Here is a 27337-nt window from a genome sequence, read left to right on the forward strand (position 1 = left end):
AAAAAAGATAGAGAAGGGAAAAAGAACAAAAACACATTGGACAAATATAAAAAGGGAAACATGGGGCAAATAGCAAAATGATAGATGTAAACCTGATTATATCAATACTTATATTAAATGCAAATGGTCTGAAAACCAAACTAAAAGGCAGAGGTTGTCACATTGTATGTCTGTAATCATATAGGAAAAAGAAATAAAAGGCATCCAAATTGGTAAGAAAGAAAACTGTCACTATTTCCAGATGACATAATACTATACATAGAAAACCCTAAGACTCCACCAAAAAACTATTAGATGTAATAAATGAACTCAGTCAAATTGCAGAATACAAAATTAATGTACAGAAATTGCTTGCATTTGTACATACTAATAACAAAGAAGCAGAAAGAGAAATTAAGGAAAAGACTCCATTTATAATTGCAGCAAAAAGAATAAAATACTAGGAATAAATTTAACTAAGAAAGTGAAAAACCTTTATTCTGTAAACTATAAAACATTCATTAATGAAACTGAAGACAACACAAGCAAAATGGAAAGATATCTCATGCTCATGGATTGGAAGAATTAATACTGTTAAAATGTCCATTTTACCCAAAGTAATCTACATATTCAGTACAATCCCTATCAAAATACCAATAGCATTTTTTCACAGAACTAGAATGAATAATACTAAAATTTGTATGGACAAGCAAAAAACCTGGAATAGCCAAAGCAATCTTGAAAAAGAACAAAGCTGGAGGTATCACAATCTCAGATTTTAAGATATACTATAAAGCTATAATATCTAAAACAGTATGGTACTGGCACAAATACAGACACATAGATTATGGGACAAGGTAGAGCCCAGAAATAAACTCATGTTTATATCGTCAATTAATCTACAACAAAGGAGGCAAGAATATACAATGGAGAAAAGACAGTCTCTTTAATAAATATTGTTGGGAAAACTGGACAGTTACATACAAAAGAATTAAACTGGACCACTTTCTTACACTAAACACAAAAATAAACTCAAAATGGCTTAAAGACCCAAATGCAAGACCAGAAACCATAAAATTCCTACAATAAAACACAGGCAGTACTTTCTTTAACATTGGCCTTAGCAGCATTTTTCTACATATATTTCTTGAAGCAAGGGAAACAAAAGCAAAAATAAATGACTGGGGCTATCCCCAAAAGAAAAGCTTTTGCACAGTGAAAGAAACAATCAACAAAACAAAAATCAACCTACTAACTGGGAGAAGATATTTGCAAATGATATACCCAAAAGGGCTTAATATCCCAAATATAAAAAGCATGTCTACAACTCAACACCAAAACCCTCAACCTGATTAAAAAAATGGGCAGAGGACCTATATATTTTTTTCCAAAGAAGACATACAGATGGCCAATAGACACATGAAAAAATGTTCAACATCACAAACCACCAGGGAAATGCAAATCAAAACCACAATGAGATATCACCTTAAACCTGTCAGAATGGCTAGTATCAAAAAAACAAGAAAAAATAAGTGTTAATGAGGATGTGGAGAAAAAAAATTCTTGTGCACCACTGGTGGGAGTGTAAATTAGTGCAGCCACTGTGGAAAACAGTGTGGGGATTCTTCAAAAAATCAAAAATAGAAATATTGTAAGATTCAGTAATTCCACTATTTGGTATTTACCCAAAGAAAATGAAAACACGAATTTGAAGGATGTATGCACCCCTATGTTTACTGCAGCACTCTCTATATATACACATTGGAATATTACTCAGCTATAAAAAGAAATGAGATCTTGCCATTTGCAACATAGATAGACCTAAAGGGTATTATGCTAAGTGAACTAAATCAGAGAAAGACAAATGCCACATGATTCACTTATATGTAGAATCTAAAAAACAAATGAGCAAACAAAAGAGCAGAAATACATTCATAAATACAGAGAGCAAACTAGTGGTTACCAGAGGGGAGAAGGATGGATGGATGAGCAAAAAGGTGTAAAGGGGAGTGGGAGGTACAGGCTTTTAGTTATGAAATGAATAAGTCAGGAGGATTAAAGTTATAGCATATGGAATATTATCAATGGTATTGTAATAGCATTGAACGGTAACAGATGGTAGCTATACTTGTGGTGAGCAAAGCGTATGGTATAGACTTGTTGAATTGCCATGTTGTACACCTGAAACTAATGTAATGTAATGTTATGTGTCAACTATAATTCAATAAGTAACAAACAGATTGGGATAAATGTCCCAATAAATAAAAATGCAATAAAATACTGTGCGTGGTAACAAATGAACAATAAATAAAAGTAAAAAAGCAAAGCCCAAGTATATGCCACCTATAAAAATCACAATTTAAACATAATGACATAATAGGTCAAAAATAAAATTATGGACAAAGATAAATCCTGTTAACACTAATCCAAAGAATGGATACTTTAATAGCCCAAACTAAAAATAACCCAAATATCCATTACAGGTGGTTAAATGAATTTTGGTATATTGATAAAGAGACTGTAACTCAGGGGAAAAAAAAGAATTACTGAGTTAGGTAACAGAAAGAATAAATCTCAAAATAATTTACTCAAAATAATCTCGAGTGAAAGAGGCCACACGAAAAGAGAGTGTATACTGTTTTATTCCATTTATATAAAGTTCTAGAAAGTGCAAACTAATCTATAGTAACAGACAGCAGTGCAATGGTTGCCCGGGAAAATCAAGGAGAGTGGGAGGAAAAGGGAGGTACGAATTAGAAATGAATGTAAGGAAACTTTTGGTGGTTATGGATATGTTCATTATCTTTATTGTGGTAATGGTTTCACATATGTTAAAACATTAAGTTGTACTCCTTATATATGTGTTGTTTATTATATATCAACTATATCTCAATAAAACTGTTCAAAATAAATAAATTAAAAAAGGAAAAACTCTTCCTTACAGAAGTATTTCAATCGATAAATGCAGAAGAAATGAAGGAGATAGAAAACAAAACAGATGAATCATTAGGGAAGAGAAGAAAAAAATAAGATGGAAAGAGAGGGAAGCAAACCATAAGAGACTCTTAAATACAGAGGACAAACAGGGTTGCTGGAGGGGCGTTGGGTGGGGGGATGGGCTAAATGGGCGATAGGCATTAAGGAGGGCACTTGTTGAGATGAGCAATGGGTGTTATATGTAAGTGATGAGTCACTAAATTCTACTTCTGAAATCATTATTACACTATATGTTAACTAACTTGGATTTAAATAAAATTTAAAAATAAAAAAAAAAAAAGAACACCACACTAGTAATTGAGGCAGGCATGATCCATTAGCAAATTCTAAAAACACTAGGTGAATGTTCAAGAAAAAAGAAGATAATTGCATGATATCAAAGTATCTCCTTCCAAATATTTATTAATTACAAAGGGAGAAAATAGCAACTTTACAGTGGAGACACCTGACACACACACCCTAAACCCAGTGATCAAGGTTAACATTATGGATAATAGTACATATCAACATCATGTGACACCTGTTATAGTGCCCTGAGGAAGGTACATCACTTCCAGTATTTGTTTCCAAAATGAATAATCTCCTATAATCAGGACAGAACATCAGATAAACCCAACTGAGGGACAGTCAATTGAATGCCTAGTTAGTAGTGAAAGTGCCAAGGTGTTAAAAAGATAAAAAGAGACTATGGAACTCTCACAGATTGGAGGAGATGAAAGAGACATGAAGACTAAATGTAATGTGGGATCCTGGATTGTATCTTGGAAAGAAAAAGCACACTGATGGGAAAAGTGGTGAAATCAGAATAAAGTCTATGATTTGGGTAATGATACTGTAACAATTATTAGTTTCTTAGTTTTGATAATTGGATGGTGGTTCTGCAGAGTGTTAAATTAAGGGAGGGTATGGGGGTATATGGAAATGTTCTGCGCTATTTTTGCAACTCTTCTAAAAGTCTATAATTATTACCAAAAAAAAAGTTTTTTAAACCACAAGCTTGCACAGGAGAAAAAGTAGTTACAGATTTCTAGCTGCTTTAATAGATCTTTTATTTGTATCTTGACCTATATGATTGCCTGAAAAAAACGAACAAGAGAACCTAGAGATGAAATAACAGGATTGGCGACGGTAATTTTTGAAGCACTGTAGAGACTAGAAGAAATGATGGAAGGGTAGATAATGAAAGAGTTTCTAATTTTTTTTTTAAAAAAGGAGCATAATGTGGAGAGCTCAAATGATAAACCAGTCAGCCTTTAAATCATGCTTTTTAGCCTTGTAAGATTTCCAGAAGGAATTAATGAACAGATAGTTTTATGTGTACTTAGAACGGAAGGCAATAATAACTATGAGCTAGTTCAGCTTCACGAGGAACAAGTTATGTCAGACTAACATTTATCACTTTCTGAAAGGATGGCTTGTTTGACAGATCTAAAAAATCCTCTAGACCTAGTAACTTTGATTTCAAGAAGGTATTTGGCAAAATCACTAGAAATCTTGTGAACCAGATGGTAAAATAAGAGCTAGATGATATTTCAAAAGTTGTACACATTCACTGAATGACTATTTACAGGTTTACGACTCAATGTCTAAATTCAATCTCCTATCAGAATTCTCTATTGGCAAATCTAAAGGCTTTCTCTACAATCGTATCCAAGTTAACATTTTCTATTAACCAGGATGAAGATACACTGAGTTGGAAGAATGGTTGATGGCTGCAGAACAGAATTAGGATCCAAATATCCTTACAGGAATTTTGAAAAAAATCTTCAAAAAATAAGATTGAATGGAAGATAGAAGAGATATAATTTATAGTATATGATATAAAAGAGATTTTTTTTGGCTAACTGCAAGTTCAGTAAGTCTGTGCAATGCAGTTGGTAAAAGAGTTAACAAGATCATATTTATCAGAGAGTAATATTAACCCTAAATTAGAATGTGAAATTCTTCTGATAAACTGCAAGCATTTCCACTCATCGAATTTCTTTAATTCATAGAAAAAATGAGAATAAATAAATCTTTACGATATATGGAATTTCCATACTTGGAAACAAGAGCTAGAGAAAATAAATAGGCAAAGACAAATACTTATTAATCACTGGTAATAGATTCTGAAGTCATATTCCTGTTGTGTCTTAAGTGCTAGCCTTACTTTATCTAGAACCAATTCTACCTTTATGTTATATATTAGGATTCTATCTGAGATTCCATTAGATAAATCTTCCCACATTTATAAATAAAATAAAGCAAAAATTTTTTTGATCTTTTAAAATACAAAGATTAGAAAATAGAAAACAGAATAGGGCCCACATGATAAACACTCATGAATTAACCAGACAACAGTAATAAAGCCAAATATAATCAAGTATGCCACGTAATCAGCTTGCTAGGGTTTGGCAGTCTTTGCTAAATAGTTTGCTTCAATATAAATCCTTTTCCCTTTCACACATTTATTTCACAAAGAGAGACTAAGGGCCTGAACTAGAATTCTGAGAGTGAGAGTAGAGAGAAGAGATACAGTTGAGTAATATTTGGGATCTGAAACAAGCAACTTTTATGGATACATGATGTAGGATGTATGGAATGTAGGAAAGAAATGGCAAATAGGTTTTAATTCACGTGCGTTATCAGTCAGGGCCTGGCAGAAAACAAGACAAGTATACTCAAATTAATTAAAATAAAAGTAATTCGTGGAAAACTTTACATGCAAAAATGTGGGCAAGATTTATGGAAACTGAAAAGGGATAGTATATGATCCCAGGGCTGGCAACAGGAGACCTATGATCACCCCTAAGTCAGAAATGAGGAGGAATTGATAGGAGTTGTGTCTTTCAGTAAAGAAATGCATCCAACCTGTTGCAACCCCTGTAAGAATAAATATCCCAGCATCACCCTTGTCCCACTTTCCAACCTTCTGTGAATGCCTCTGAGCAAACCCAAACAGAAGACAGGGCAAGAAATCTCTTGAAGGAGTCTTGCATAAAAGTTATTGCACAAAAAGCAGAGTAGCAGAAAAGCAGGGTACCAATCCTAATTGATTGACAGTAGTTGTCTGAAACACCATGTAGAAAAGCATTCTGTGATGTCCTGCAACTTCATTAGGACACATAATCATGAAAGGCATACACCTATCATTAGAATGGGATGAGGCAGTGTTAGCATGTGTGCTCATGAGCCCTATGTCTGTAATAACCATGGGTTGGAGGAAAGGCAGCATGTGTGTCATATGTTTTCCAACCCTGGACTATGAAGACTTTCATGTTTCTAGTTGGTCTGAATGGTAAATGGCTATACCAACAAGTATAACAAAAAATATATAAGAGAACAAATTCTGGAGCAGGGATGATACATTCAGGTTAGGAAATGCTGACTTTGAAATGTTTTGATTCTGGGATGCCCAAAGACCATCCGTAGATATTTGAATCTTAAGTTCTGTGGGGAAGTCTAGAATGTAAATAGGAGCTTTGGAATCCACAGTTTACAGGTGATGAAACCATAAAGTGAAGAGAACACAGAGAAAATAAATAGTGGGTATGTATGAAATCAAGGGAGTATCAACATTAAGTAAAGGGCATAGAAAAAGCCAGCAAAAAGAAAAAGAAAAAGAACAGTCGGAAGGTTATACACAGCACCAAGGAAATGTAGACTCAAAGAAACCAAGAAAGCAGAATATTTATAGAAAAAAGTTGCCATGAATGTAAAAAGTTGAAGAAAGGGCAGTAAAATCTAGACTGAAAAATATCCACTGGATATGACAATTAGAAGATTATTGGTGCCCTCAATTAGAACAGTTCCAGGAATGTAATAAGAAAGGAAGCCCAATTTCAATGGGATGAGAAGGTAATGAGAAATAAGAATCTGAATACAGCAAAAAATAATCTTTTGAGTACAATGGATGAGGTGAAAAGGAGAATGAATTGATGGCAGCTGGATGAAAAGAGGATTTAAAGAGGATTCTTTTTAGAGTGATTAAACAAATAAAATTAGAGTATGAGGAGAAGAAAACTAATGGAGTAAAACAACACATAAAAATGAGAGGACTATTACAGATGTCTGGAGTCTGTCCTACCAATGCATCCCTGAGGAAAAATGTTTTGCTCACAGCTGCTGTCCACCATAGTACAGGTTATATTATGTGGCTTCTCACTCCTCAATACCGGTGATTGACTAATGTAGGCACATATGTTAGCTATCTATGATGAAAAGATGAGTTAAGTCAATTGGATTATCTTTGTTAGGAGTATGAGCTAAGAAATATGAAAATAATTGGCTGATTAGCGTATAATGTCAGATGGAAGGATGGTGATATAAAAAGAAAGGATAGTGTACTCAACACCAAAAAACAAACAATCTAATTTTAAAATGGTCAGGGGACAACAGAAATTTTTCTAAAGAAGATATCTATGGACGGCTAACAGACATATGAAAGGATGTTCAACATCACTAATCATCAGGAAATGCAAATCAAAAACACGATGAGATACCACCTTATACTCATTAGAATGGCTAAAATCAAAATGACAAGAAATAACAAGTGTTGGTGAGGATGTGGAAAAAAAGAATCCTTGTACACTGTTGATAGGAACGTAAATTGGTATAGCTAATGTAGAAAACAGTATGGAGTTTCCTCAAAAAATTAAAAATAGAAATGTCGTATGATCCAAAAATTCCACTACTGGGTATTTATCCAAAGAGAATGAAAACACTAATTTGAAAAGACATATGCACCCCTATGTTTACTGTTGTGTTATTTACAATAACCGAGATATGGAAGCATCCTAAGTATTCATCAATAGATGAATGGATAAGGAAAATGCAATACACACACACACACACACACACACACACACACATACACACACACACACACACACACACACACACACACACACAAACGGATATTACACAGCCATTTGAGACATGGATAGACCTAGAGGGTATTATACTAAGTAAAATAAGTCAGAGAAAGACAAATACCGTATGATTCCATTCATAAGTGGATCTAAAAAAAAGAATAAACAAACAAAAAAGCAGAATCAGACCTATAAATACAGAGAACAAACTGATGGCTGCCAGAGGGGAGGTGAGTGTGGGGTTGAGCAAAATGGATGAAGGGGAGAGGGAGACACAGTGTTCCAGCTATGGAAGAATAAGTCACAAGGATAAAAGGTACAGCATAAGGGATATAGTCAATAATACTGTAATAGTGATGTAACAGGAGAGATGGTAGCTACACTTGTGGTGAGTAGAGCATAATATATGAACTTATCAAGCTATACACCTGAACTGAATGTGACATTGTGCATCAACTATACTTAAAAAAAAAAGATAGTGTAACAGCAATTAGCCATGTTAAAGCTAAAGTTAGAAAAAATTAAAAAAAATATGAGTGGCAAAAGGAAGCATTTATAAGGTAGAACGTGAGGAAGCTAGTTCTCAGAGAAACAGAAGAGGACAGAGATGTGTGGAGAGAGGCAGAGGCTTCCTGAGAGACCATGTCCCTTTAAAGTAGAGACCAAGAGAAAGAGAGCCTCCCTGGTATCTGATAGCTTTTTTTTTAAGTTTATTTATTTTGAGAGAGAGAGAGTGTGTGTGTGCGGGAGGGACAAGAGAGAGATAGGGAGAGAGAGAGAGAGAGAGAGAGAGAGAGAGAGAATTCCAAGCAGGCTCTGCACTGTCAGTGCAGAGCCCAAAGCAGAGCTTGAACTCAGGAAACATGAGATCATTACCTGAGCTGAAACCAAAGTCAGTTGCTTAGCCCACAGAGCCACCCAGGTACTTTTGATAGCTTTCAAGTTATGGTTCATTGATATCCTTACATTAACTCCTCTTTTCTCTTAACATGAATTAGTTTCTGATCCCTGCATCCCAACCTCCAATCTTAAGACCAGGAATAAAGCAAAATCATGGAGAAGTCAAAGTGGAAAGGGTTGCTTGAACAAGAAGGGAAAATCCAATCCTCAGTGATCCTAAGAAAGAAAGAATGGGTGTTAATGCGGGAATCAGAAGGAAGTCCATAGCTCAAATATATTTATCAAAAAAAAAAAAGAAAAATATTAAAATTAAATGAGATAAGCATCTACCTAAAGAAGTTAGAAAAGAACCATAAAGCAAGCCCAAAGAAACAAGAAAGAATGAAATACAAATATAAGGGCTGATTATACAGAGAACAACATCAATAATAACTACAATAATAATAAGAACAATAGAAAACCAAAAGCTGATTTGAAAACATTAATAAGATAAGCAGACTTCTGACAAGACTGAAAACAGACAAAAAAGAATGTGTAAACAAACAAAATATGTACTGAAAAAGGGGAAATAAGTATAGACACTATAGAGATTAAAAAATAAGAATGGGTGTTATGAACAACTATATATTAAAATATTTCAAACTGGTTTTGTTGATTGTTTCCTTTGCTGTGCAGAAACTTTTTATTTTGAGGTAGTCCCAATAGCTTATATTTGCTTTTGCTTTCCTTGCCTTAGGACATATATATCTAGAAAAATGTTATGGTCAATGCCAGAGGGATTATTGCCTGTGCTGTCTTCTAGGATTTTTATGGTTTCAGGTCTCATGTTTAGGTCTTTAATCCATTTTGAACTTATTTTTGTGTATGGTGTAAGAAAGTGGTCCAGTTTTATTTTTTTGCATGTAGCTGTCCAGTTTTCCCAACACCATTTGTTAAAGAGACTTTTTTTCCCATTCAATATTCTTTCCTGCTTTGTTGAAGATCAATTGACCATATAATTGTGGGTTTATTTCTGAGTTTTCTATTCTGTTCAATTGATCTATGCGTCTATTTTTGTGCCAATACCATACTGTTTTGATTACTACAGTGAAGGAAATAATCAACAAAACTAAATGGCAACTATGGAATGGGAGAAGATATTTGCAAATGACACATGAGATAAAGGGTTAGTATCCAAAAATATATAAAGAATTAATACAACCCAAAACCCCAAAAACAAATAATCCAATTGAAAAGTGTGCCAAACACAGGAACAGACATTTCTCCAAAGAAGACATACAGATGGCTAACAGACACATGAAAAAATGCATGTGTCAACATCACTTGGCATCAGGGAAATGAAAATCGAAACCACAAGGAGATATCACCTCACATCTGTCAGAATGGCTAAAATGAAAAAGACAACAAACAACAAGTGTTGGCAAGGATGTGGAGAAAAAGGAACCCTCTTGCACTGTTGGTGGGAATGCAAACTGGTGCAGCCACTGTGGAAAACAGTATGGAGGTTCCTCAAAAAGTTAAAAATAGAACTACCCTATGATCTAATAATCACACTATTGGGCATCTACTTCCAAAATACCAAAATCTTAATTCAAAGGATATACGCACCCCTATGTTTATAGCAGCATTATTTATAATAGCCAAGTTATGGAAGCAGTCAAAGTGTTCATTGATAAATGAATGAATAAAGAAAACATGGTATATATATATGTGTAAACAACTGTGTATGTGTATATATATATATATATATATATATATACACAATGGGATATTATTTGGTCATAAAAATAATGAAATCTTGCCATTTGCAACAACATGGATGGAGTTAGACAGTACAATGCTAAGTTCAATAAATCAATCAGAAAAAGATAATATATTTCCCCCATATATAGGATTTAAGAAACAAAATAAATAAGCAAAGAAAAAGGGGGGGGTGGGGAGAAAGAGAGAGAAACAAACCAAGAAACACTCTTAACTACAGAGAAAAAACTGATAGTTGCCAGAGGGGAGGTGGGTGGGGGATGGGTGAAATAGGTTACGGGGGGTTTAAGGAGTGTAGTTGTTGTGATAAGCACCAGGTGATGTATGTAATTGCTGAATTTGGAATTGTTGAATCACTCTATTAGACACCTGAAACTAATATAACACCGAATGCTAATATTTTAATGGAATTAAAATAGAATCAAATTAAAACTAAAATTAAAATATATTTGAAATTAGAGATGATATATATAAATTCCCAGGAAAGTATGAAACATCACAATTGTTACAAAAAGAAATAAAGAACTTGAATAAATAATAAAGAAAATGAAGTGGTAGTCAAAGACCACTTCTCCATTTATTTTTATTTTTTTATTAAGTAAATTCTACCTCTAATGTGGGACTTGAACTCATGACCCTGAGATCAAAAGTCACATGTTCTACTGACTGGGCCAGCCAGGTGCCCAAAGACCACTTTTTTTTTTTTTTAAAGAAACTCCAGGACCAGATGGTTCTACCAAATTTTCAAGATATATATAATTCCTATTTCATGTAAGTTGTTCCAGAAAATATGAAAAGAACAAAAAGTACCCGTTATTTATGAAGCTAATATAATTCTGATCCTAATACAAGATTAAAACAACATTGCAAAAAACAATCTAGCCACATGGTGAACTTAGTATGGCAGAAAAGAAGAAAAGGGACCTTATACGTTTGTTGATGCAAAAATGTATTCAGTATTTGCAAAATCTTAAATCAGATTTGTAGCATAAAGCAGTAAAACATATAAGTTATATACTAGACAGTAATAGTACCATTGCCTAAATTTCTACCTTGAAGTTATAAGCATGACCTTTTCCTTCCAATTCAAAATTATAATATATTCTCAGTAATTTTCGACAACTCCTCTTCTTACTCCCAATCTATCAACTTCCCTTCCTTGCCATTGTACTGTGTCATTGCTACTAATCCCTCATGTGTGTAGGGTTGAACATGAACATCGTGAACATCTGCTCTATCTCCAGTTTATCTGGGAGGAGGCTGGGCTTTCCTATCAAAGTTGGTGAACTTCAGGCTCAGAAAATCAGACTTCCCAAACCAGGATAAAAGCGAGAAGAGATTAGCGTCCTGGACAAAGGAGATGTCTGCTATTGACCCCCCCAAATCTTGTATGTCTGGTTAACTTGAGTTGGAATAACTTAGAAACACTGGTTTATAAATCATAGGAATGAACGAAATTAGCAGCGTTCTGTTCTTTTGATTTTTGGGGTGCACAATCTTTCTCAATATGGCTTCAACATCTATTTCCTGCTACTCGGTGAAGACGACATAAGGCTAGAGATGTCTTTGGAAAAGAGAGATGTCAATCACAGACCATGTTGCCTTTTTGTTTTGTTATTTTAATTAGTAGGGGAACCAGCAAAGTCTGATTAATTTACTGTTTACTTTGCTTAATTCTAGTCTTTTGACTAGGTGATTTATTTCTTTACATTTTATCATAGGGGTTTAAGAGGAGATCCTTAAACCTATAGAAAACAGATTAGGTGGATATACATTTAAAAGATTAGATAGGAATATTTTTCCACACGATAGCCAAACTTCTCAATTCCCTAAAACATTCAGGTAGTTTCCTTCTTCCTTTATCCAGAAACTCTCACAGGAGTCAGAGCTGAGTAATTTGTTTGAAGGCTTTTATCTTAAGCCCTTTTGGTTTCTATATAACAAAAAAGGCTATCTAAAGGTCTGTGGTCTATATTGTTTTTGGAACTAACTACATCCCAATAATAGAAAGCTAAAGGAAATATACCATTACTCCTAGTAGAGAATTTATAGGGTATAGTTAAGAGGTTTGAAGGGCAGCAAAGTTTTTAAACTTGGTTTTAACTGCTCCAGTTTGCAATTACATTGAATGAAGAAATGAAAGTGAATCTTTCATTGTAAACACTATCCCCTAAGTGAATACTGGACCAAAATATTTCTTTAAATAGAGCAAGAGATAATCATTCCTAAACTCACTATAACAAGTAAGAATGGGACAGATTTTACAAATGCTGCCTATGCTTCAGGCCTGACAGACAAATGCAGGACAACCATCCTGTAAGATAAAGAGAAGTTCCTCGAGTAAACTAGTGTAGGGTAGACCATTTAGCACTGAATCAAAGCTCAGGCTAGTTCTTGGTTTAAGTTGTTTGATTTGGAGCAAGGTATAAAAGAGCCACAATATAGATATAATACTATTAAGAAGTAATTTGGAAAGATGCTCACCATTATTAATCATCAGGGAAATGCAAATCAAAAACACGATGAGATATCACCTCAGTAGCTATCATCAAAAGACAAGAAACAACAGGTGTTGGCAAGGAGGTGGAGGAAAGGGAACCCTTGTGTACTGCTGGTGGGAATGTAAATTGTTGCAGTCATTACGGAAAACAGTAAGGAGGTTTTTCAAAAAATTAAAAATAGAACTACCATATGATTCAGCAATTCCACATCTGGGTATTTACCCAAAGAAAACAAAAACATTAATTTGAAAAGGTACATGTACCCCCATATTCACTGCAGCAATATTTGCAATAGTCAAGATATGGAAATTACCTGAGTCCATTGATGGATGAATAGATAAAGAAACTGTGGTATATACGTATACAATAGAATACTATTCAGCAATCAGAGAGAAGGAAATCTTGCCATTTGCAACAACATGGATGGATCTAGAGGGCATTATGCTAAGTGAAATCAGTCAGACATAGAAAGACAAATACTATATGATTTTGCTTAGATGTGGAATTAAAATGAAACAAAAACCAAGCTTATAGATATAGAGAACAGATTGGTGATTGCTAGAGGAGGAGTTAGGGGAAGGGCAAAATTGATGAAGGGAGTCAAAACATACATACTTCCAGTTATAGAATAAATAAGTCATGGGGATATAATATACAGCATGGTAACTACATGGTATTGCATATTTGAAGCTTGCTAAGAGAGATCTTAAAAAAATTTTTTTTGTAACTATGTATGGTGATGGATGTTAACTAGACTTATTGTAGTGATCAATTCACAACATATGCAAATATCAAATCATCATGATATATACCAGAAATTAATATATTGTTATATGTGAATTATACCTCAATAAAAAAGTAGTAACTTGGAGGATGGGACACAAATAAAAAGGCAGGCAACAAAGCTCTTTCAGTACCCAGGCTATGGTGTACAATAGTGGTTCTTGAACTGTAGAGTGCTTAAGAATTACCAGTGTCATTTGTTAACATGCAGATAGCCAGGCCAGACTGATGGTATTCTGACTGAGAAGCTATAACATAGCATCTAGGCATCTGTATATTTAATAAGTACCTCCAGGTAATTTTGACAGGAGAGGAAGTCTAGATATAATACATTGAAAAAACTGGTCTATGATATAAGAAAGAAATAAAATATTTGGCAGTTCTCCATGTGATTTTGTTAATAAAAAGCAATCAACCCCATAACAAAGATTTGAAATTCGGAACTTTTGCTGTGTTACTGTGTATTGTCTATGCAGCTCTTATTATAGAAATAGCCATAGCAATAAGGAAATGCAATATCATGTCTTCCAGAAAGCCCATTCTAGTATGAACTTTGTCTATATCATTAGAAAAATAGACATTGTCAATAAATAGCACCATTTTTACATTCAGGAAAAAAAAGCCAATGAAATCATTTCTACTTTGTGGAAAAAAGTAAAACAGAAATTTACATAATGTAGTGTACCAGACTGAAGGAAGCTACAGAAAAAAATTATTAAATGTTCCATTTGCTTTTCAGTAATTCAATACAAGTCAGAGAAAACAAAAAATACATAAAAAGGTCAATGGAAATATTATTTTATAGAATACATGTTGTATATTTATATTCCTTGAGGAACAAATGCAAAACCTAAGACAAATGAATATTACCTTATCTCTTTTCAGAACAATTACTTGTAAATATTTGCTTTTATCTGACAACTTTATCAATATGCCTATTAGCTTTCAGGCTATTAAGCTTTGACAAGATACAGACTAATTGAAGAAATATGACTATTGTATAAATATCTGGAAGCTTCCATTAATTCTTACTTACATGGTTAGTAAAATCAGGCAGATGAACACATTAGACTGGAATGCTGCCTGCTGATAAGAAACCCGTTCTTTGTTTTAGGTGACGCCCAAAGTACATTACTTATGAAATATATGATGTCAAAAGAAAAGCATTCTAGAGTCAAAAATTACTTTCAGGCTGGAAAAAGAGATTTAAATAGTATAAATTACATTAGATCATCTGGGTATTTGCTAAAATTCAATGCAGAGAAATATTAAATCATTGAGTCATTCTCTGAGCAAAGCAAGAATATGTCAAAAATATAGCTGGGCTGCAAATTAAACCTGAACATTTTTGTTTGTTTGTGTTCTAAAATATAAACTCATGTGACACAACTATTTTTAGATATGAATTTTTTCCCTAGTAAGTACTGTTTTTTAACATTGTTTTCTGCAACATCTAAAGAGTAATCAACATTTCTCTAAGCCCTTTATGGAAGATTAAAAAAAATCCCTTGAAATATACCTTGAGACTATCTAAGATTAAATAAAATATTCAGAAACCTCAAAACATTTTCTTCTCTGGTCTCTTACCATTATAAGGTTTGTTAAAGAGTCCTGGGAGTTTCAATTTACTGACTTGAAATGTAGACTTTACAGACTTATGCAGAGTGATTGATGAATATGCCTGTTAAGGGATATAACCATTCCTATCCTAATCAGGCTCACTTAGTTGCTTTTCTTAGAGAAATACAAAAGGAATTCCTAAAGAGGTTAATATAAGAATTTCTGAACACCAAGAGGATTAAGAGTGTGGGATCCAAGTTCTATTTACTTTTTTAAATTAAAAATTATTGTTATATGGACTGAGTTGAGTTCCCCTAAAATTCTATGTTGACGCCCTTAACCCCCCAATATGACAGTACTGGAGAAAGGGCCTTTATGGAAGTAATTAAGGTTAAATGAAGGTTAAATGAAGGGAGGTATCCTAGTTCAATAGACTAGCATCCTTATAAGAGGAGGAAGAGACAATAAGGGTGGGACAGCACAGAAAAGGCCATATGAGGACATAGCAAGAAGGCAGCTATCTGAGGCAAGCCAAGGAGAGAGACCAGGATAAACCAAACCTGCCAATATCTTGATCTTGGACTTTAGCCTTCAGAACTAGGAGAAAATAAATACCTATTGTTTAAGCCATGCAGTCTATGGTAGCCTTATAAAACTAATATATTTATATTAAGTATATAACGTATATGTCATATATATGAGTTATAAAGCATAATAATAAAGTAAATGCCCATGAACACACACTAACTCCCTAATAAAACCCTGCTCCAGAGGACATCATTATTTTAAATTTTGTATTCACCATTAGTTTGCTTTGAAAAAAAAAGTTTTATCATATATTTAGGGACCTTAAAAGAATATATTTTGTTCAGTTGGTCAAGTTGTCTATCCCTCTGCCAATACCACACTTTCTTAACTTTATAACAAATCTTGTTATCTTACAGAAGAAATTCATTAACCTTATTTTTCTTTAGGAGTCTATTGGCTATTCTAGCCTCTTTGCTTTCCCACATAAAATTTAGACCCAAGTAGAGTTCCTCAAATACCCTGTTGGGATTTTTCACTGGAATCCCATTGATCTATGAATCAAAAATTTGGAAAAGACTGATGTCTTGTCTATATTTAATCAAATATATTAGTGCAACTCTCCAGTTAGACCTTTAATGTTCCTCAATAAAGCTTATAGTATTTTTTTCATAAAGCTCTTGCACACCTTTAATTCTTTGTACTTTATGTCTTTGTGGATGCAGTAAATAGTATCTCCTCTAAAATTTTTTAATGTTAGAAATGTAGTTTATTATTGTATATTGATTTTATAGTCAGTCACCAGGCTAAATTCTCATTATATTTGTTTCCCTGTAAGTTATTTTGAGTTTTCCATGTAGACAATCATGCCATCTACAAATGAAGGCAGTTTAATTTCTTCCTTTCAAATGATTATACTTGATATTTCTTTTCTCTTCTTGTGAGGACTCTGACCTCCACTAAAATGTTAAATCATCCTGTTCTAATTTTATTTTATTCTCTTTAAAAAATTGTTTTAACATTTATTTATTTTTGAGACAGAGAGAGACAGAGCATGAAAAGTGGAGGGGCAGAGAGAGAGGGAGACACAGAATCTGAAGCAGGATCCAAGCTCTGAGCTGTCAGCACAGAGCCTGATGCAGGGCTTGAATCCACAGACCGTGAGATCATGACCTCAGCCGAAGTTAGACACTTAACCAACTGAGTCACTCAGATGCCCCATCTTGTTCCAATTTTAAAGAAAATGCTTCTAGTATTTTATTGGTAAAACTGATATTTGCTGCATATTCTTGATAGATACCCTTTATCAATTTAGGGAATCTTTCCTTCTTTTGCAAATTTGCCAAAAGGATTTTTTTCTCCCCCATTAATGAGCCAACTGAAAAAAAAAAAAAGTCTATTGAGATGACCATGTTTTTTTCTCCTTTAATTTGCTATGCTAAATAGCATGTATAGATTACCCTCCAACCCTGCCACCAATATTAAACCATACTTGCATTCTTTAATGCCCTTCTTCATCATGATGTATGTTCCTTTTTTTATACATTGTAATATTCTGTTTGCTCAAGTTTTGTGTAGGATTTGATATTAACATTCATAAGTGAGAATGAATTGTACTTTCCCTTTCTTTTGCTGTTTTTGTTTGTTTTGGATATTAAGGTCTTGATAGAGATACATGTTGCTGAGTTTAAGAATAATTCTTCCTTTTTCTGTTTTCCACTAAAGTATGTAAATTTGAAATATCAGAGGATATCTGAAAGACCAGAGATCAATTGTAATGATGTGAGATTTGTGTTTTTTGTATTAATGAGAAGGTTTAACAAAATAGTTAATTCTTTAAGGGTTACAGGTTGACCCTCACTTTTTCAGTTTTTTCTCGAGTCACTTCTGGTAAGGTATAATTCTCAGGGGTTTGTACACACAAGTTTTCACAATTTATTGGTATAAAGTGTCCATAGAAACCTTTACCTTTTAGATATCTACTCGATTTGTTAGTGGAGTATTTTTACTCATAATACTGTTTATTTCTGAGTTTTCTCTTTAATTCTTAACTGATTAAACATTCAGAGGTTGATTTATTTTAAAAGAAGCAATTTTAGGCTTTGCTGATCCTGCTGAATGTATGTTTTCCATTTCATTAATTTTCCTCTTTGTTATCTCATCTTACATCTTCTTTATTTATTTATTTATTTATTTACCAGTCTGAAGTGTTCCTTTTACTTGAAGACTTTTGGTTCTAATAAATTTAAAAAAATTTTTTTTCTTAATGTTTTTATTTATTTTTGAGACAGAGAGAGACAGAGCATGAGCAGGGAAGGGGCAGAGAGAGAGGGAGACACAGAATCGGAAGCAGGCTCCAGGCTCTGGGCCATCAGCACAGAGCCCGATGCGGGGCTCGAACTCACAGACTGTGAGATCATGACCTGAGCCGAAGTCGGAAGCTCAACCGACTGAGCCATCCAGGCGCCCCTGGTTCTAATAAATTTAATACAGTTACTGATACATCATGGGCAGAAGATACTCTTTGGTTAGTTTCATTCTTTTATTGCCTCTTTAAAAATTTTTTTTGTTTTTTTTTCAGTTTTTATTTATTTTATTTTTTAAATTCACATCCAAGTCAGCATATAATGCAACAGTGATTTCAAGAGTAGATTTCCTAATGCCCCTTACCCATTTAGCCCATCCCCCCTCCCACAATCCCTCTAGTAACCAACCCTCTGTTCTCCATATTTAAGAGTCTCCTCTGTTTTGTTCCCCTGTTTTTATATTCTTTTTGCTTCCCTTCCCTTGTGTTTATTTGTTCTGTGTCTTAAAGTCCTCATATGAGTGAAATCATATGATATTTGTCTTTCTCTGACTAATTCGCTTAGCATAATACCCTCTAGTTCCATCCACGTAGTTGCAAATGGCAAGATTTCATTCTTTTTGATTGCCGCGTAATACTCCATTGTGTGTGTGTGTGTGTATACATACATATATATATATATATATATATATATATATATATGTATATATACACACACCACATTTTCTTTATCCATTCATCCATCGATGGACATTTGGGCTCTTTTCATACTTTGGCTATCGTTGATAGTGCTGCTATAAACATTGGGGTGCATGTGTCCCTTCAAAACAGCATACCTGTATCCCTTGGATAAATACCTAGCAGTGCCATTCCTGGGTCATAGAGTAGTTTTATTTTTAGTTTTTTGAGGAACCTCCATACTGTTTTCCAGAGTGACTGCACCAGTTTGCATTCCCACCAGCAGTGCAAAAGAGACCCTTTCTCTGCATCCTCGCCAACATCTGTTGTTGCCTGAGTTGTTAATGTTAGCCATTCTGACAGGTGTGAGGTGGTATCTCATTGTGGTTTTGATTTGTATTTCCCTAAGGATGAGTGATGTTGAGCATTTTTTCATGTGTCAATTGGCCATCTGGATGTCTTCTTAGTTGCTCGTTTTCTAACTCATTAAACTGGAGGCCTATGTCATGAAATTTCAGCCTCCCTCCCTTTTTTTTAACTAAGTATTTAAGGTTATGTATCCTATGAATTTGATTATGTTTAGTTAAACATATTTGTTTTGTCAAATTTAGACAAATTTATCTAGGTAAAAGCATTTTTTTTTTGCTCATGACTTATTCTTTTTTAAAATAAATTTCCAAATGTATAATCATTGGAATCAAAAAAATTGATCTTTTTGCTATTGACTTTTATTTATGTAAGAAGATGTTTTATTTATGTAAGAAGATTCTGTAAGACAATTCTTTGAAACTTACTGACCTTTTGGTCTAAAAATATAGTCAATTTTTGTAAATGGTTGGTTACTTGAGAAGAATGCTTATTCTCTAATTGTTGGGTGCACAGTTTTACATACACAAATATACATTAAAATTTATAATGATATTGATCAATTCATTCCTTTAATTGTATTGAATTGTAATATATTTTGGGGCTAAGTTATTATGTGTATGCAGGCTTAATATTATGCTTTTTCTAGTGAATTGAACCTTTTATTATTATGTAGTAAGCTCTCCTTATCTCTAGTCATGCTTGTTAAATTAAAATTGATGCCCCAGCTTTTGTTCGCTTGGTGTTTGCCCAGCATAACTTTTTACTATTCTTTTATTTTCAACCTTTTAATGTCTGTATGCTTCCAAAGTGTCACTAACTGCAATTGCCAATGTATTTAGATTTGTTTTGAGTATCTTACCTTTTGTTTTTTATTTGTCCAACTTTTCCCATGCTTAAAACAAAACAAAACAAAAACAAAAACACGTCTCTTGTCTTAAAAAATGGACTGGTATAGTTTTTATTTGTTTGAAACGTACTCCATTTTCTCCCCTCTATAGGATTGGATATCATATACTCCTTTTACACTCTTTTAGTGAGTTACTTTGAAATTTCACTATGTACTGATAATACCTCCTGAACTCTTCCCCAGGCTTTCATGCTGTTTTTGTCTAACATTATATTTCTGTCATTTTTTTCAACCCCTGAAACTTTAAATAATATCTATTATTATTATTAGCAATAGTATTTATACACATTTTATTGGGTTTGCTCCCATTTGCCAATTTTTCTATTCATCATTCCTTCTAGTATCTCAAATTTTCTTTGGAATAATTTTCCTTTTTTTCTATCATTCCACTGATTTTTTTCTTAATTAATCATTTTCTTTCATAAATTCCTTTAGTTTATGTTTGTTGGTGGTAAACTATGTTTTTGCTTGTCTATCTTTTTTACACCCTTGGCTTGAAAGAAAGTTTTGCTAAGCACCCAATTTTAGTTGACAAGTATAGTTGATCCTTGAATAACATGGCATTTGGGATGCTGGCCCCCTAGTCAAAAATCCATGTATACATGTGACTACCCTCAAACCTAACTACTATTAGCCTACTGTTGACCAGAAGCCATACCAATAACATAAACAGTTGATTAGTACACATTTTGTATGTTGTATGTGTTATATACTGTATTCTAACAATAAGACGAACTAGAGAAAATAAAGTGTTATTAAAAAATCATAAGGAAGAAAAAATACGTTTACAGTACTGTACGGTATATACTGAAAAAAATCCACATATAAGTGGGCCTGTGCAGTTCAAACTCATGTTGTTCAAGGGTCAGCTATATTTTCTCTTAGCACGTTAATATTCCATTAATTTCTAGTTTCCTTTTTTGCTGTTGAGAAGTCTGTTGTCCACTTCATTGTTTTTTCTTTCAGGTGATGTGTTTTTCCCCCCACTCAGGCTGCTTTTAGTATCTTTTCTTGCTTTTAATGTCCTGAAGTTTTACAACACAATTTCAAGGCCTTGATTTCTTTTTATTTTTCTTGTTATATATTGTGATTCTGCTATCTGTAGACCCCTGTTCTTCACTATTTCTAGAAAATTAACAGTTATTAGCTCTTTAAATATTCTCTACCCTTCACTTCCTCTATTATCTTGGTGGGAGTCTTTGGTTAGTCTCAGAATTTCACATTTTAGCCTACAAGTCTTTACCTTTATTTCACGGTTTTCATGTTTTTGTCTTTCCCTGTTGTATTCTGTCATTTTAAAACATTTCTTCGAATCCACTAATTCTTCAGCTGTGTCCATGCTGATATATAACCCACTCTGCCATCTACTTGTCTGTTGAGTCAAAACCCTCATTTCCACTCTTCTATACTCTGCCTTATATTGTTAGAATACGGAGTGTGCAGATGTCTGCCCCCTCTGACAAGTTTCCTATTAAATTCTTCCAATAAGAGGCACCAGTAGGAGATTGTAAGGGAAGAACTGTTAGTGGGGCAGTAGCGATAAGGTGATTATGGAACCCAGTAGTTTGAGAAGAGGCAGTAAATTTTTGGTAATTCAAGCACTTGTTGAGGTGACACCACTTTGGTGGATCCAAAAGTAAATGCAACAGTATCTCAGTGAATTTAGGCTTACAGGCTCCAACCAAGGAATGTTAGCAGCTTCTGAGCACTGGCTATTACTCCTTTTCCCTTTTTTATTTGCTCTGCTAGTTATCTTCTCTTTGTTTTTCTAGTTCTTTCTAATAACCTAATTCCCTGTATGAAATGGTCCTTTAAAATAATTAGAATAGTTTCTGTTTTATTGACTAAATACGAATGTATCTATTCATTAAAGATTTCTTTTTCATTTGACAATTATATATTCCACTTTTTAAAGTTCAATTCTGCTGGATTATTATTATTTTTTAACATTTCAGATTTGTTTTAGCATATTCTATATCAGCTGTAGTCTTGGGGGTCTACATTTGAAGTTTGTCTTTTCTGCTAACTCTCAGGGTGGCTTATTTCCTTACGTGTTTGATGGATTTTGATTATGAACTCAAGGAGGACAAAAACCCCACCCAGAAATATTTCTTCCAGCTTCTCTATCTTGCTATTGGCCTATATAGTTTCCTTCTGGATTAAGTGTTGTTCTTTTCATTTACCATTGAGAAGACCCCACCTGTCATACTTTTACTGTTTGTGCCTTAGTTTCTATCCAAGTTTTTTTCTTCCCTGCTTAAGATTTTATTTCTACCTATGGAACTCAGCAATGAGAAAATATTAAGTTTTATGCAGGATTTGATTATTTTGTATTAAGGCAGCTCTTCAGAGTAATCTATTACATTGCTAAAAATAGATGTCTTCATACTGATTTTCTACTTATTCCACTTCTGTGCTATTTGAATATTTTCAAATTGGTGTTATTTTTATAATAAAAATTCTAGTTCCTAAAAAACTTTAATATAGCAGTGCAGACTTCAGCAAAAATGTATTACATTATTTTTTCCAATTAAAGATTGCCTTTAAATTTAACAATAAACTATAAAGTTTTAATATCAATTTATGTTTAATTATAATATTTTTATATGTTGCACCTTAATTTCTCTAAATCCTTTTTATTTAATGTAATAATATATAAAATTTAAGTCTCACTAATATTAAAAATAGGAAGATATAAGCCACAAAAAATTTTTGCTTTCCAAATAGGACAATGGATAGCCAATAATTATGTTTGTAATTATCTAACCACAAATTTGTAAATAAGTATTTTTCATATATGTATTATTAAAATGTACCTAAGCTATGGCAAATTCCACATGAATTTTAATTAGATTAATGGACATTATGGAGATACATTACAATAAAGCTAGCCAAAATTAATAAATAAAAACGTATTGATCAGAATCTGAGTTATTTCAAGATAATATAAGATAAACATTTCCCCTCTTTTTTAATAATAGAAAAACCTTAAGTATTTCTGGTAAGAAAGTTCTCTGTAAATGAGCTAAAGAGCTATTTATGATATAGTATAAAAACTGAAACTACCCTGATAAAAAGTTGAATTATTTATTCTACTTAAAAGCAATATGAAAAGAAATTTAATCATGCCCTCATACTTGCAAAGCTATAACTTATTAAGCAGTGAAAGAAATGCTTAATGTAAGGAAATTAGATGTTACTCTTCAATTTTGGAAAGGTATGCTCCTAAACTCTTAAAACAGGTTAGCAATTTTGGAGGTTAATTTGAAAAAGCAGCAATATGATTCAGGTCAACTTTGAAATTTATCAAGAACCAAAGGTCATTAAACTGATTTTTTTTTACTTATTTATCTTCGCTTAGAATAATTAAGGATTAATATATAAAACCATTTCACTCACATAAACTATCACTTTTTAAGGAATGAAAATATATATAAATTAATGAATACTGCAGAATGCATTACAAGAAAAAGACAATTTATAAGGCTTATCTATAGTTCCTCGATATGCTCTGAATTACAGAAGGATATGCAGGAAGTTTTTTAAAAGAGTGTTTCCATGCTCAATCCCAAATGCTGACTACATAATAGATAATTTCTCTATTGTGGGAACAAACTTTCAAGTAAATTTAATGTAATGACAAAATGGATACTTTTATTTCATTTGTTCCCATGATAACCTTAAGAAATATGTTCACCAAATTTCTGAGGCACAAAGTTTAAATCCAAAGTATGAACTAACTTTTCCTCCCTCCCTTCCTTCCTGTAGGTATCCACTGTCAAGATTATCCCTGAGGAAGGGAAAGGATGCAGAATGTTTATGCTGCACAGAAGGGGAAGAAGACAAAGCAAAACAGAAGTACTAGAGGAAAGAAGTGAATTACTAGAGGCCTACATAGAAGAGGTAATTAGATTGATATAATTTCATACATTTTGAGAAAAGAATTTAGGGGGAAGCAGTGAAAGACAACATCAATGGTCAGACTCTAAGAAGCAGAGAAAAAGTAGTCAAAAGTGGTATTTATTTATTTGCATAAATTGTTCATAAGCAAAGACATAGTTGCATCTTAGCAGCTTTCAACTGGCAATGTTTTAGTACCCTAGGAAAATCTGCCAATGTCTGAACACAATTTTGATGATCATTATAGGTGTGTGTGTGTATGTGTGTGTGTGTGCATGCACACACGTCCACGTACTAACATTCATGCTACTGGCATCTAGTGGGTAGAAGCCAGAGATGTTGCTGAACACCCTACATTGCACAGAAAAGCCCCCAACGACAAAGAATTATCCATTCCAAAATGTCAATAGTGCTGAGGATGAGAAACCCTGCCTTACAACAGCAGAAGTGCTCCTCTCTTTTAGTTCAGACATGAATGATGGTTAGAGGAGCTAACATTCAGTAGAAGTGACTCACTAAGAAAACAACTTAGGTGCCTACTGGAGGCAAAGATTGGGATACATTTCTCAGAGGAAGACAATGACCTGTACCTGATCCCTAGAAATTTTAAATGATATAATGAAGATTTAAGATGAAAACTATCCAGTACAATGTTATCTGTGGACATGGGTTACCTGTGGCTACCACAAAGTTTCAAACACTTTCCTTATACAGTCACACCTTGTTTCATTGTGTTTTGTAGATACTGCATTTTTTACAAATTGTGGCAACACTACATCAAACAAGTCTATCAGCACCATTTTTCCAGCACCATTTGCTGTTGTGTGTGTTCTGACTATTTTACTGACCGGCTGTTTTCCTGTCTCTCTCCCTCTCTTCAGGCCTCCCTATTCTCTGAGATACAGTAATATTTAAATTAGGTTAATTAATAACCCTACAATGGCCTTTATGTGTTCAAGTGAAAAAGAGTCAGTTGATGCAGCAAACTTCACCGTTGTCTTATTTTAAGAAATTGCCACAGCCACCCCAACCTTCAGCATCTACTACCGATTAGTCAGTAGCCATTAACTGAATCAAGGCAAGATCTTTCACCAGCAAAAAGATTATAACTTGCCAAAAGCTCAGACGATGGTTAAGCATTTTTTAGCCACAAAGTTTTCTTAAGGTGTGTATATTGTCTTTGGTTTTGGACAGAATGCTACTGCACACCTAATAAATTACAGTGTAGTATAAACATAACTTTTACATGCACTGGGAAGCAAAAAAATTCATTTGAACTCACCTTCTTGTAATATTCATTTTATTGCAGTGGTCTGGAACTGAACCCAAAGTATCTCTGAGGTCTCCCTGTATTTTGTTAATTTTCTCCAGTATGATTCCAGTTTTCTTAAGGCAGAAATCAGAAAACTAGCATTCTCAGACTGTCTTACAGTTAGGTAAACACCTTAGGTCCCAGCAATCAAATTCACAGAGCGTGATTTGCAAATGGAAGCAAGCAACTTGAGGATGCAGCCTTGGAGAACTTCATTTGCTGGTGGAGACATCAGGTTCTTTGGGGATAAATAGTGACATTCAGTCTGATGCGCCTTAAGTGCTTGGTGCCAGTGGAAACAGTACTTTGGGACAGGAGCTTCTGGAATATGCTCCCATAATGTTACGGACTGTCTTCAGAGCTGCTCTGTGATTCTGTTAGCTACTTAATAACTTTCAACATGTCTCCTTTATTGTTAAACTGGCCAGAGAGGGTTATGTTATTTGTAATAAAGAATCTTGACTGATACAATAATGTAAGATTTAAAAATATTTCTTCCCTAAATGCCTTAGCTACTAATAAAGTGACTCAAGTTATCATCAGTAGGCCTAAGACATGCTATCCAACTATGATGTTTTGGATCTTGTGCTTATAGTATTTTCATTAATAACATGTACAATACTTTGGAAAGGATGCTAAAATAAGAGAAAAGTCCAAGGCTATCTCATTCAGGATCAATATGTCACATAGTATTTATACGCAGCAGGCATTAAATAAGGTTAGCTAAGAGGTTACCTTGAATTCAAAACAAATTCACTATATTAGAATAGTGATCAAGTAGTTAAAATAGTACTGTTTTCTAGTACATCTGCCTGAGCTATCATCTTCTTCAGTATCCCAGAGTCCTGAGAGGACATAATCTGTCCTCCATATCACAACCCTCAGGCAAGGGAATGGACTGGTCACCTTTAGGCTCATCTACTATGGAAAAACACTGAAATGGAAGGTCATTAGGGGCTAAGCTTTCATTTTCTGCTCTTTAATATCACCTTCAATTTTAGGTTCCACGTAGAAAGTGTTCAATAGGCACTGGCTAACTAACTATAATTTATGGAGGTTAGAAAAATAAGAAAACAGGACACCTTAGTAAGACTCATAAAAAGAAATACAGAACCTGGTATCATATTGCTTAGTATTGCTCCAAGAGTCTTTTACACTGTAAATGCTAATAAGATGGTTGAGGCTTGTTAGATACCTACATATACATTCAGAATTGTTTTATCTGACTTTGTAATTAAAAACTACCTGAGCACATGCAGGTTCACATGTATAAACACACATTCACATATACAAGGATTCTTTTTGTTTGTAACAAGTAAAAGGCCGGTGTGCTATGTACTAAGCTTTGCAACAGTCTAAATGTGGAAAATTGGCATCTAGTAAGGCTCTCCAACCCAATCAAATATTTCAGTATATCAGTAACGTAATCATATATGCCTAGATTCAACATTTAAAAGGAATTTGTGCACCGAAAAAGGAGAGTGTGGAGGAAGGCCACAAAGTCAATAGTAGTATTATGAATAATTCTAATCAGTAAGTACTAAAAAACAAGATAAAAAGGGATTGAGTCACCTGATGACTACTGAGAGTATTTTATTTGGTTCATGTTTTCGTTGAGGACTTTCTAATAAACATAACTGGTTTCAGAGTCTCCCAAGAATGTGACTTGCATTTAGATGGAAGCTTGTCCATTTACTCTAAGCCATCATCAATATTTATATAATATCAATACTGTTAGTTTGAAATTTTCAAAGTCTTGAAGGTTCTAAATCACTTTGATCCAGAAAAGTCTTATGGTTTATCAATTATTGGAAAGATAATGGATGTAATGTATAATAAATGAAAGCAAAAATGGGATTTGTATAGCCTCTCCTTTCAATAACAAATACAGAAGAACATGTTTGTATTTTTCCCCATATCACATAAATAAACAAGGATCATTACTGTATTACAACATTATCTGGTTATTCAATATGTACTTTTCACTGTAATGAAATGCTATCACTGAAC

At 33.6% G+C, this 27337-nt stretch overlaps 1 protein-coding gene across 1 annotated transcript in view; it reads right to left on the bottom strand.

The window, feature by feature from the left end:
- Positions 1-27337, bottom strand: part of MBD5 (methyl-CpG binding domain protein 5) — a 141910-nt gene that overhangs the window by 91908 nt on the left and 22665 nt on the right. The window lies entirely within an intron of this gene.

The sequence above is a fragment of the Lynx rufus genome, unplaced genomic scaffold (assembly GCF_022079265.1).
Source record: "Lynx rufus isolate CCGP_SWC_20201006 ecotype Redwood Valley unplaced genomic scaffold, mLynRuf1.p SCAF_2, whole genome shotgun sequence".
NCBI lineage: Eukaryota > Metazoa > Chordata > Mammalia > Carnivora > Felidae > Lynx > Lynx rufus.